The sequence below is a fragment of the Salvelinus fontinalis genome, chromosome 20, assembly GCF_029448725.1.
Source record: "Salvelinus fontinalis isolate EN_2023a chromosome 20, ASM2944872v1, whole genome shotgun sequence".
NCBI lineage: Eukaryota > Metazoa > Chordata > Actinopteri > Salmoniformes > Salmonidae > Salvelinus > Salvelinus fontinalis.
Window position 1 is genome coordinate 42,326,153 of NC_074684.1, and position 12,371 is coordinate 42,338,523.

The window sequence follows — 12,371 nt, forward strand, 5'->3', positions numbered from 1 at the left end:
TCTTCTCTCGAGTTGGGCTCGGGGATGGAACAACTGTTGATCATCTGAGCTTGTGGTTGTTTGTGGGGAGAGAGAGAGTGTGTGTGTGTGTGTATATCCCATATCTGTTGCTAAGGGGTAATGATGTTGGGGACAAAATAGGATGAATCACAATTGTTTGCTAAAATAGAAATGTTGTAATGCCGATCCTGGTTAAAGGTAACGATCCTTCGTATGAACTGCCAACATTAATACTCATTATTTGTTCATTGTTGAAATAAATTAAGATATGCAAGATTTTTTTTAGTATGAACATTGCCTTCAGAAAGTTTTCAGACCTCTTCACTTTTTACACATTTTGTCACGTTGCAGCCTTATTCTAAAATGGATTAAATAAATACAAATCCTCAGCAATCTACCGGTACATACAATACCCCATAATGACATCACATCACCCCATAATGACATCACAATACCACATTATGACATCACAATACCCCATAATGACATCACAATACCCCATAATGGCATCACAATATCCAATAATAACAATGTGAAAACAGTTTTTTTTGCAAATGTACCTTATTTACATAAGTATTCTGACCCTTTGTTATGAGACTCGAAATTGAGCTCAGGTGCATCCTGTTTGCGTTGCTCATCCTTGATATGTTTCTACAACTTGATTGGAGTTTATCTGTGGTAAATTAAATTCATTGTACATGATTTGGAAAGATACACACCTGTCTATATAAGGTCCCACAGTTGACAGCCCATGTCAGAGCAAAAACCAAGCCGAGACAGGATGGTGTCGAGGAACAGATGGAACAGGGAAGGGTTACCAGAAACAATTTAAACAGGCCTATTTCTTGTTATTTGTATCATGAATATGAATTGTGGGGGGAGACATGTTTTAATACTAAAGCAGAAGACCATTATGACATCACTAAAGGGTTCCGTCACAAGTCATACTGAAATCAGAACTGGTTCTCTAGCAGCTTAGTAAGAATGTCCCACCCCAAGAAAGGCCTTGCTCCCTTTATTCAGATTACAACCGCTCCCTTTATTCAGATTACAATCTCTCCCTTTATTCAGATTACAACCTCTCCCTTTATTCAGATTACAACCTCTACCCTTTATTCAGATTACAATCTCTCCCTTTATTCAGATTACAACCTCTCCCTTTATTCAGATTACAACCTCACCCTTTATTCAGATTACAACCTCTCCCTTTATTCAGATTATAACCTCTCCCTTTATTCAGATTACAACCTCTACCCTTTATTCAGATTACAACCTCTCCCTTTATTCAGATTACAACCTCTCCCTTTATTCAGATTACAACCTCACCCTTTATTCAGATTACAACCTCTCCCTTTATTCAGATTACAACCTCTCCCTTTATTCAGATTACAACCTCTCCCTTTATTCAGATTACAACCTCTCCCTTTATTCAGATTACAACCTCTCCCTTTATTCAGATTACAACCTCTCCCTTTACTCAGATTACAACCTCTCCCTTTATTCACATTACAACCTCTCCCTTTATTCAGATTACAACCTCTCCCTTTATTCAGATTACAACCTCTCCCTTTATTCAGATTACAACCTCACCCTTTATTCAGATTACCACCTCTCCCTTTATTCAGATTACAACCTCTCCCTTTATTCAGATTACAACCTCTCCCTTTATTCAGATTACAACCTCTCCCTTTATTCAGACTACAATCTCTCCCTTTATTCAGAATACAACCTCTCCCTTTATTCAGATTACAATCTCTCACTTTTGGTTGTTTGAAAATGAAATCATCTCCAAAATATTGCTATTTTTTAAAACAAGTCATAGAAAGTTGGTTGCAATTTCAGTTTAATCCACCAGAAAAGACAGAACAAATAAAACAACAAATATTATGGTTAAACACTAATATACTAATTGATAAAAATGTTTGATAAATAATATCATATCAGGGACTGGTGGAGATATGTCATACATGCAGCTAACAAACATAGATATGGAAAAGTTTTCTCTACCCAGAATTACAACCTACAAATTGCAGCATTACAGCAGAACTGGAAGAGACTAGTAGAACGAGGAAAAAGTAAGGATCTTGTCTGTTGGCATTAAAGACCATCATTGGTTAAAGAAATATGTGATAAATAAAAAAGTATTCCAGTTTCATTTAAGGACCAAAAAAATGTACAACTATAGATTGCAAAATAGGAGGGAAGAGATTTTCGGTGTACAGATTCCATGGCACACGATATACACGAAACGACGCTGGATTCAAAACTTAGTTTTCAAGTAAAATTTGTTTACAAAATTCTTGCAACCAATAGAGTGTTTAAAATAAAATATGTACGTTAGTACCAGTCAAAAGTTTGGACACACCTACTCATTCAAGGGTTGTAGAATAATAGTGAAGACATCAAAACTAGGAATGAGAATGCCAAGAGTGTACAAAGCTGTCATCAAGGCAAAGGGTGGCTACTTTAGAATTGTTTAACACTTTTTTTGGTTACTACATGATTCCATATTGTGCTATTTCATAGTTTTGATGTCTACACTATTATTCTACAATGTAAAAAATATAGACAAACCCTGGAATGAGTAGGTGTCAACTTTTGACTGGTACTTTGTGTTGTTGTTGTTCATTTTTGCGATTGAGAGAATAATTGAGACATATTTGTCTCTGTAACCATGTAGGCTATGACTCAACTCTGGAGTAGTCTATTTCGTTTTCATGCCGATGGTTCGTTTTTTTTTTGGCTGTTTTATTGGTTCCATTGCGCCAGGCAAGCTCAATCAAGCTCAGATAAACTATTTGAAATGATTTGAAATAGTATTCAAAGGTCTGGTTGTCAAACAGCAGAGCGGTTCAGTTTGAAATTAAAAGTGCTTGTTAAAGAAACTAGGGATGCAAATTTCGGTCAAATTTGTTTCCCGACTAACTGACCCTCATTAACCGTTCAAGAAACGGTTACATTTATTTTCAAACAGTAAAATGACGTGAAGCAACAGAAAATACTATCAGAGATGAGTATATAATAACGAGATGTGTTTCAGCCCTAACAATGGGAGTCGTCCGAAGGCAGGCGACAGACTTTGGCCCATAGAAACGCATTGGACTTATTTTGGAGAGAGTGAAACCTCTTGCTTTGTATCTTCCTCACATTATACTGCCTCTAGTTCACGTTACATTATATACTGCCTCTAGTTCACATTACATTATACTGCCTCTTCACATTACATTATACTGCCTCTAGTTCACGTTACATTATATACTGCCTCTAGTTCACATTACATTATACTGCCTCTAGTTCACGTTACATTATATACTGCCTCTAGTTCACATTACATTATACTGCCTCTAGTTCACATTACATTATACTGCCTCTAGTTCACATTACATTATACTGCCTCTAGTTCACATTACATTATACTGCCTCTAGTTCACATTACATGATATACTGCCTCTAGTTCACATTACATGATATACTGCCTCTAGTTCACATTACATGATATACTGCCTCTAGTTCACATTACATGATATACTGCCTCTAGTTCACATTACATGATATACTGCCTCTAATTCACATTACATTATACTGCCTCTAGTTCACATTACATTATACTGCCTCTAGTTCACATTACATGATATACTGCCTCTAGTTCACAGTACATGATATACTGCCTCTAGTTCAGCAGGTTTCACTCCGGTGAGGAGCCACTCTGGCGCTGTCTGAGGTGACAAACCAGAAACCGTGGATAGATGGCAGCATTCGTGCAAAACTGAAAGCGCGAACCACCGCATTTAATCTTGGCCAGGTGCGATGGCGATTGCATCGTCTGTGGATCTATTGGGGCGGTAAGCAAATTACAGTGTGTCAGGTAAGGTGGAGGTGATATGGTCCTTGACTAGTCTCTCAAAGCACTTCATGATGACGGAAGTGAGTGCTACGGGGCGGGAGTCGTTTAGTTCAGTTACCTTTGCCTGGGAATATGGTCGAATACAAACAGTGTAGTTATTCCCTCCGTAAGGCAATCAAACAGGCAAAACGTCAGTACAGAGACAAAAATGAGTCCCAGTTCAACGACTCAGACACAAGTCGTATGTGGCAGGGTCTACAGACAATCAAGGACTACAAAGGGCAATCCATCCACGTCACGGACACCGACGTCTTGCTTCCGGACGAGCTAAACACCTTCTTCGCCCGCTTTGAGGATAACACAGTGCCACCACTGCGGCCAGCTACCAAGGACTGTGGGCTCTCCTTCTCCGTGGCCGACGTGAGTACGACATTTAAGAGGGTTAACCCTCGCAAGGCTGCCGGCCAAGACGGCATCCTCAGCCGTGTACTCAGAGCATGCACAGACCAGCTGGCAGGAGTGTTTACGGACATATTCAATCTCTCCCTATCCCAGTCTACTGTCCCCACATACTTCAAGATGTTCATCATTGTTCCTGTTCCCAAGAGGGCAAAGGTAACTGAACTAAACGACTCCCGCCCCGTAGCACTCACTTCCGTCATCATGAAGTGCTTTGAGAGACTAGTCAAGGACCATATCACCTCCACCTTACCTGACACACTGCAATTTGCTTACCGCCCCAATAGATCCACAGACGATCACCATCGCACTGCACACTGCTCTAACCCATCTGGACAAGAGGGATACCTATGTCAGAATGCTGTTTATTGTCTATAGCTCAGCCTTAATCACCGTAGTACCCTCCAAGCTCATCATTAAGCTGGAGGCCCTGGGTCTGAACCCCGCCCTGTCCAACTGGGCCCTGGACATCCTGACGGGCCGCCCCCAGGTGGTGAAGGTAGGAAACAACACCTCCACTTCGCTGATCCTCAACACTGGGGCCCCACAAGGGTGTGTACTCAGCCCCCTCCTGTACCCCCTGTTTACCCATGACTGCTTGGCTCCAACTCAATCATCAAGTTTTCAGACGACACAACAGTAGTAGACCTGATTACCAACAATGACGTGACAGCCTACAGGGAGGAGGTGAAGGCCCTGGAAGTGTGGTGCTAGGAAAATAACCTGGAGCTGATTGTGGACTTCAGGAAACAGCGGAGTACCCCCTTATCCACATCGACGGGACCTTGGCGTACACCTCACTGAAATGGTTCACCCACACAGACCGTGTGGTGAAGGCGCAACAGCGCTTCTTCAACCTCAGGAGGCTGAAGAAATTTGTCTTGGCACCTAAAACCCTCACAAACCTTTACAAATGCACAATTGAGAGCATCTTGTCTGGCTGCATCGCCGCCTGGTACGGTAACAGTACCGCCTGCAACCGCAGGACTCTCCAACACATCACCGGGGGCAAACTACCTGCCCTCCAGGACACCTACACCACCCGATGTCACAGGAAGGCCATAAAGATCATCAAGGACAACAACCACCCGAGCCACTGCCTGTTCACCCTGCTATCATCCAGAAGGCGAGGTCAGTACAGGTTCATCAGAGCTGGGACCGAGAGACTGAAAAACAGCTTCTATCTCTAGGCCATCAGACTGTTAAATAGCCATCACTAGACGGCTTCCACCCGGTTACTCAACCCTGTACCTTAGAGGCTGCTGCCCTCTATACATAGACATGGAATCACACTTTAATAATGTTACTCCACCCTGCACCTTAGAGGCTGCTGCCCTCTATACATAGACATGGAATCACTGGTCACTTTAATAATGTTACTCCACCCTGCACCTTAGAGGCTGCTGCCCTCTATACATAGACATGGAATCACGGGTCACTTTAATAATGGAACACTGATCACTTTAATAATGTTTACATACTGCTTTACTCATTTCATATGTATCTACGGTCTTCCACTGTATTTTAGTCAATGCCACTCTGACATTGCTCGTCCTAATATTTATGTATTCTTAATTCCATTCTTCTACTTTTAGATTTGTGTATATTGTGTGTATTGTTGTGAAATTGTTAGATATTACTGCACTGTTGGAGCAAGACAATAACATCTGCTAAATAATCTGCTAAATAACATCCGCAATAACATCTGCTAAACATGTGTATGTGACCAATAACATTTGATTTGGTAGGATATTCCGCTCCTCAAACTAGGCCCCTGAGCTCCTGTGGTGCTGCCTGACACATGGTAGGATATTCCGCTCCTCAAACTAGGCCCCTGAGCTCCTGTGGTGCTGCCTGACACATGGTAGGATATTCCTCACCCTTCACCTTTCGACACGCCCTCCCCCGACGACATCGTACGAGCCAATCAGAAGAAGGCCTTCACCCCGAGCATAGGTTGCTAAGGAAGTGGGATGCCTGTTGCTAGGCTACCTCACATGTTCTAGGGAGTAGGGTAAAGACCCCTAGACGCTGATCTGGGGTCAGTTGTGCATTTTTCACCACTAATGGTTAAGGTTAGGCTTGAGGAAAGGGGAAGCTGATCCTAGATCTGTACGTAGGGGAAAACTTCACCCTGGAGTGTAGGGTGCTAAGGAAGTGGACTTGATTGTCTGACTATAGGCTGCCTCGTACGCCAAGCAAGGAACATGGATAAAAGATCAACAACATGGACACCCGGCAGTTGGAGGTTTAGAAAAGAAAGTGAATTTCCCAAAACTGCTCTTTGAAAGTATTCTGAGAATTTTATTGAGAGAGAGAGAGAGAAAAAAAGAAGATTGAATTGTGTTTTTTTTGTAATCAGGAACAGTGGCTTTTTTTGGGGTTTTGTATATTCTATAATTCTATAATCTGTTTGAGTTGTGAATCTCCTTTTTAATTTATTTATTTAAGAAAGATGAGATAAATCCCTTTATGTTCAGAAGGAAAGAATAGTAATATAGACTAGAGGGGCTGTGCAGCTGCTATTGGAAATATGCACCAGTTAACCACCTGTGTGTGTGTGTGTGTGTGTGTGTGTGTGTGTGTGTGTGTGTGTGTGTGTGTGTGTGTTTGGAGGGGGGAGACGTTTGAGTTTAGAAGGCACCTGGAGTTTTTCCCAAGACTTAACACACACTATTGTTTCACTAACCTTGTCGGGACTCACAATTTATAACCATTCAAAGTCCTATTTTCCCTAACCTTAACCCCAGAACCTAACCTAATTCTAACCCAGATACTAATTCTAACCCTAAACCTAATTTTAAACCTAATTCTAACCCAGATACTAATTCTAACCCTAAATCTAATTTTAAACCTAATTCTAACCCAGATACTAATTCTAACCCTAAACCTAATTTTAAACCTAATTCTAACCCTAACACTAAACCCCCTTGAAATAGTATAAATGTCCCCAGTTGGTCAAATGTTTGTTAGTTTAATATTCTAGTGGGGACTTCTGGTCCCTACAAATGTAAACACGTCCACACACCAGTGGTTTAAAAATACTTTAAAGTACTACGTAAGTAGTTTTTTGGGGGTATTTGTACTTTACAATCTATGTTTTTGACAACGTTTACTTTCACTTCACTACATTCCTAAAGGAGATAATGTACTTTTTACTCCATACATTTTCCCTGACACCCAAAAGTACTCGTTACATTTTGACATGAAAATGGTACAATTCACACACTGGAGGACTCACTAAACAGAGAACATCCCTGGTCATCCCTACTGCCTCTGATCTGGAGGACTCACTAAACAGAGAACATCCCTGGTCATCCCTACTGCCTCTGATCTGGAGGACTCACTAAACAGAGAACATCCCTGGTCATCCCTACTGCCTCTGATCTGGAGGACTCACTAAACAGAGAACATCCCTGGTCATCCCTACTGTCTCTGATCTGGAGGACTCACTAAACAGAGAACATCCCTGGTCATCTCTACTGCCTCTGATCTGGAGGACTCACTAAACAGAGAACATCCCTGGTCATCCCTACTGCCTCTGATCTGGTGGACTCACTAAACAGAGAACATCCCTGGTCATCCCTACTGCCTCTGATCTGGAGGACTCACTAAACAGAGAACATCCCTGGTCATCCCTACTGCCTCTGATCTGGAGGACTCACTAAACAGAGAACATCCCTGGTCATCCCTACTGCCTCTGATCTGGAGGACTCACTAAACAGAGAACATCCCTGGTCATCCCTACTGCCTCTGATCTGGAGGACTCACTAAACAGAGAACATCCCTGGTCATCCCTACTGCCTCTGATCTGGAGGAACCACTAAACAGAGAACATCCCTGGTCATCCCTACTGCCTCTGATCTGGTGGACTCACTAAACAGAGAACATCCCTGGTCATCCCTACTGCCTCTGATCTGGAGGACTCACTAAACAGAGAACATCCCTGGTCATCCCTACTGCCTCTGATCTGGAGGACTCACTAAACACAGATGCTTTGTTAGTAAATTATGTCTGAGTGTTGGAGCCTCTGGCTTTCCGTACATTTAGAAAACAAGAAAATGGTTCCATCTGGTTTGCTTAACATAAGGAAACTTTTACTTTTACTTTCGATACTTAAGAATATTTTAGCAATTATGAGTCACACACACACACACACACACACACACACACACACACACACACACACACACACACTCTTGAACCGCTTTATTAAATAGAAAATGTGTTAAAGTGAAGGCCTTTTTTGTCCATAAAAACAATGAATCTCTTCACTTTCCTTTAAAGAGGTGACGTGGAGTTGTTTCGATTGTCCCAAAAGGCACCCTATTCCCTACGAAGTGCACTATTGACTAGGGTCCCAAAAGGCACCCTATTCCCTACGAAGTGCACTATTAACAAGGGTCCCAAAAGGCACCCTATTCCCTACGACGTGCACTATTAACTAGGGTCCCAAATGGCACCCTATTCCCTACGAAGTGCACTATTGACTAGGGCCCTTAGGGCTTGGACTATAAGCTTTTAGGGAAAAGCTTTAGTGTATAATATAGGGAATAGCATCCCGTTTGAGACACCCGCAGGCAGACAACGGCTAGGCTACACTGGGGCGGCAGGTTAGAGCGTTGGACTAGTAACCGAAAGGTTGCTGGATCGAATCCCCCCGAGCTGACAAGGTAAAAATCTGTTGTTCTGCCCCCTGAACAAGGCAGTTAACCCGCTGTTCCCCGGTAGGACGTCATTGATAATAAGAATATATTCTTAGCTCTCTTGCATAGTTAAAAAAAGGTAAAATAAATCAAATTTAAAAAAAACAGCTGAGGTTTGTGTTTGTTAATAATAATGAAATAAAGATGTTCATTTGTGTACTCTGATCAGGCCTCTCTCTCTGAGTGATCAGGCCTCTCTCTCTGGGTGATCAGGCCTCTCTCTGGGTGATCAGGCCTCTCTCTCTGGGTGATCAGGCCTCTCTCTCTGGGTGATCAGGCCTCTCTCTCTGGGTGATCAGGCCTCTCTCTCTCTCTGGGTGATCAGGCCCCTCTCTCTGGGTGATCAGGCCTCTCTCTCTGGGTGATCAGGCCTCTCTCTCTGGGTGATCAGGCCTCTCTCTCTGGGTGATCAGGCCTCTCTCTCTCTGGGTGATCAGGCCTCTCTCTCTGGGTGATCAGGCCTCTCTCTCTGGGTGATCAGGCCTCTCTCTCTGGGTGATCAGGCCTCTCTCTCTCTGGGTGATCAGGCCTCTCTCTCTCTCTGGGTGATCAGGCCTCTCTCTCTGGGTGATCAGGCCTCTCTCTCTCTCTGGGTGATCAGGCCTCTCTCTCTCTCTGGGTGATCAGGCCTCTCTCTCTCTCTGGGTGATCAGGCCTCTCTCTCTCTGGGTGATCAGGCCTCTCTCTCTCTGGGTGATCAGGCCTCTCTCTCTGGGTGATCAGGCCTCTCTCTCTCTGGGTGATCAGGCCTCTCTCTCTGGGTGATCAGGCCTCTCTCTCTGGGTAATCAGGCCTCTCTCTCTGGGTGATCAGGCCTCTCTCTCTCTGGGTGATCAGGCCTCTCTCTCTCTGGGTGATCAGGCCTCTCTCTCTCTCTGGGTGATCAGGCCTCTCTCTCTCTCTGGGTGATCAGGCCTCTCTCTCTCTGGGTGATCAGGCCTCTCTCTCTCTCTGGGTGATCAGGCCTCTCTCTCTCTCTGGGTGATCAGGCCTCTCTCTCTCTCTGGGTGATCAGGCCTCTCTCTCTCTCTGGGTGATCAGGCATCTCTCTCTCTCTGGGTGATCAGGCATCTCTCTCTGGGTGATCAGGCATCTCTCTCTGGGTGATCAGGCATCTCTCTCTCTCTGGGTGATCAGGCATCTCTCTCTCTCTGGGTGATCAGGCATCTCTCTCTCTCTGGGTGATCAGGCCTCTCTCGCTGGGTGATCAGGCCTCTCTCTCGCTGGGTGATCAGGCCTCTTTCTCTGGGTGATCAGGCCTCTCTCGCTGGGTGATCAGGCCTCTCTCGCTGGGTGATCAGGCCTCTCTCTCTGGGTGATCAGGCCTCTTTCTCTGGGTGATCAGGCCTCTTTCTCTGGGTTATCAGGCCTCTCTCTCTGGGTTATCAGGCCTCTCTCTCTGGGTGATCAGGCCTCTCTCTCTGGGTGATCAGGCCTCTCTCTCTGGGTCATCAGGCCTCTCTCTCTCTCTGGGTGATCAGGCATCTCTCTCTGGGTGATCAGGCCTCTCTCGCTGGGTGATGTGCGTGTGTGTGTTTTGACTGTTTAAGTACTCACACAATTATGTTTCAGAGTACTCCAGTACTGGAATGGAAAAATATTTTTTTTTTTTAGAACACAAAGCCCACACTGGAATTTGTTTTAGCACATTTATCTAAATTCCACAATGCCTCATTTATCATAACCATGACAGATAACACATCTGTCTTATTCAGAGTTATTATCAGAGTGAAGATTTTGAAACGGGTCTCAATTGGGCGAGTTAAAAACATTTTGTAGCTTGGGAGTGTCACATCAGAAATGTTTTTATAGGTATTTATTTCTGTACGCTTACGGGGAGCCGTCAGAACGCAATGGAGTGAGTGAGACACGGAGGGGAAAGGGCATTTAGGAAGAACGACTGATGCTTGGCGTCGTGCAAATGGAACGCTAGGGGCAAAGAAAATTTACTTTTGTCGTCAAGACAACGTAACAATAAATTTGGGGCACAACATCGTTGACGGTTCAGGCAGCCGCAGAGAACATCCCACCAAATAGTTTTACAGTATTTAGAAAAATATACATCTCTGGTTAAAGGTTTTGATGTCCATTGGAGTACGGGATCCCTACCATGTGTGACTCGTTTGTGTTTGTGTGGAAAGTGTGTGTACTGTGATTGTGTGTGTGTGTGTGTGTGGAAAGTGTGTGTGTGTGTGTGTGTGTGTGGAAAGTGTGTGTGTGTGTGTGTGTGTGTGTGGAAAGTGTGTGTGTGTGTGTGTGTGTGTGCTTCCTATGTGTGTCTATGGTGTTGTGTTCTCATGGACCACAACAAGGTGTGAAGCTGTGCTACCATGGGGTTTTCACCCTTTAATTCACTCTAGAAAACATTCTGCAACACTAAAACCAGCTTAAACCTTCATGCTACCATGGGGTTTTCACCCTTTAATCCACTCTAGAAAACATTCTGCAACACTAAAACCAGCTTAAACCTTCATGCTACCAGGTGGAAAACCTGACTATTCTGTGGAAGTTTTGTTTGCAAGGGCGACAATATCTGCATTCAAGTGTGTATGTCTATGTCCAGCTGTCTATAACTAGCTGTAGTCTATGTCCAGCTGTCTATAACTAGCTGTAGTCTATGTCCAGCTGTCTATAACTAGCTGTATGTCCAGCTGTCTATAACTAGCTGTATGTCCAGCTGTCTATAACTAGCTGTAGTCTATGTCCAGCTGTCTATAACTAGCTGTTGTCTATGTCCAGCTGTCTATAACTAGCTGTAGTCTATGTCCAGCTGTCTATAACTAGCTGTAGTCTATGTCCAGCTGTCTATAACTAGCTGTAGTCTATGTCCAGCTGTCTATAACTAGCTGTAGTCTATGTCCAGCTGTCTATAACTAGCTGTATGTCCAGCTGTCTATAACTAGCTGTAGTCTATGTCCAGCTGTCTATAACTAGCTGTTGTCTATGTCCAGCTGTCTATAACTAGCTGTAGTCTATGTCCAGCTGTCTATAACTAGCTGTAGTCTATGTCCAGCTGTCTATAACTAGCTGTATGTCCAGCTGTCTATAACTAGCTGTAGTCTATGTCCAGCTGTCTATAACTAGCTGTTGTCTATGTCCAGCTGTCTATAACTAGCTGTAGTCTATGTCCAGCTGTCTATAACTAGCTGTATGTCCAGCTGTCTATAACTAGCTGTAGTCTATGTCCAGCTGTCTATAACTAGCTGTAGTCTATGTCCAGCTGTCTATAACTAGCTGTAGTCTATGTCCAGCTGTCTATAACTAGCTGTATGTCCAGCTGTCTATAACTAGCTGTATGTCCAGCTGTCTATAACTAGCTGTAGTCTATGTCCAGCTGTCTATAACTAGCTGTTGTCTATGTC

The 12,371-nt window shown here is 43.6% G+C and overlaps 1 protein-coding gene across 4 annotated transcripts in view; it reads left to right on the forward strand.

Annotated features, from left to right (window-relative positions):
• The window catches only part of LOC129817839 (HBS1-like protein), an 89,683-nt gene that overhangs the window by 11,125 nt on the left and 66,187 nt on the right, over positions 1-12,371 (forward strand). The gene's annotated exons all lie outside the window — the stretch shown is intronic.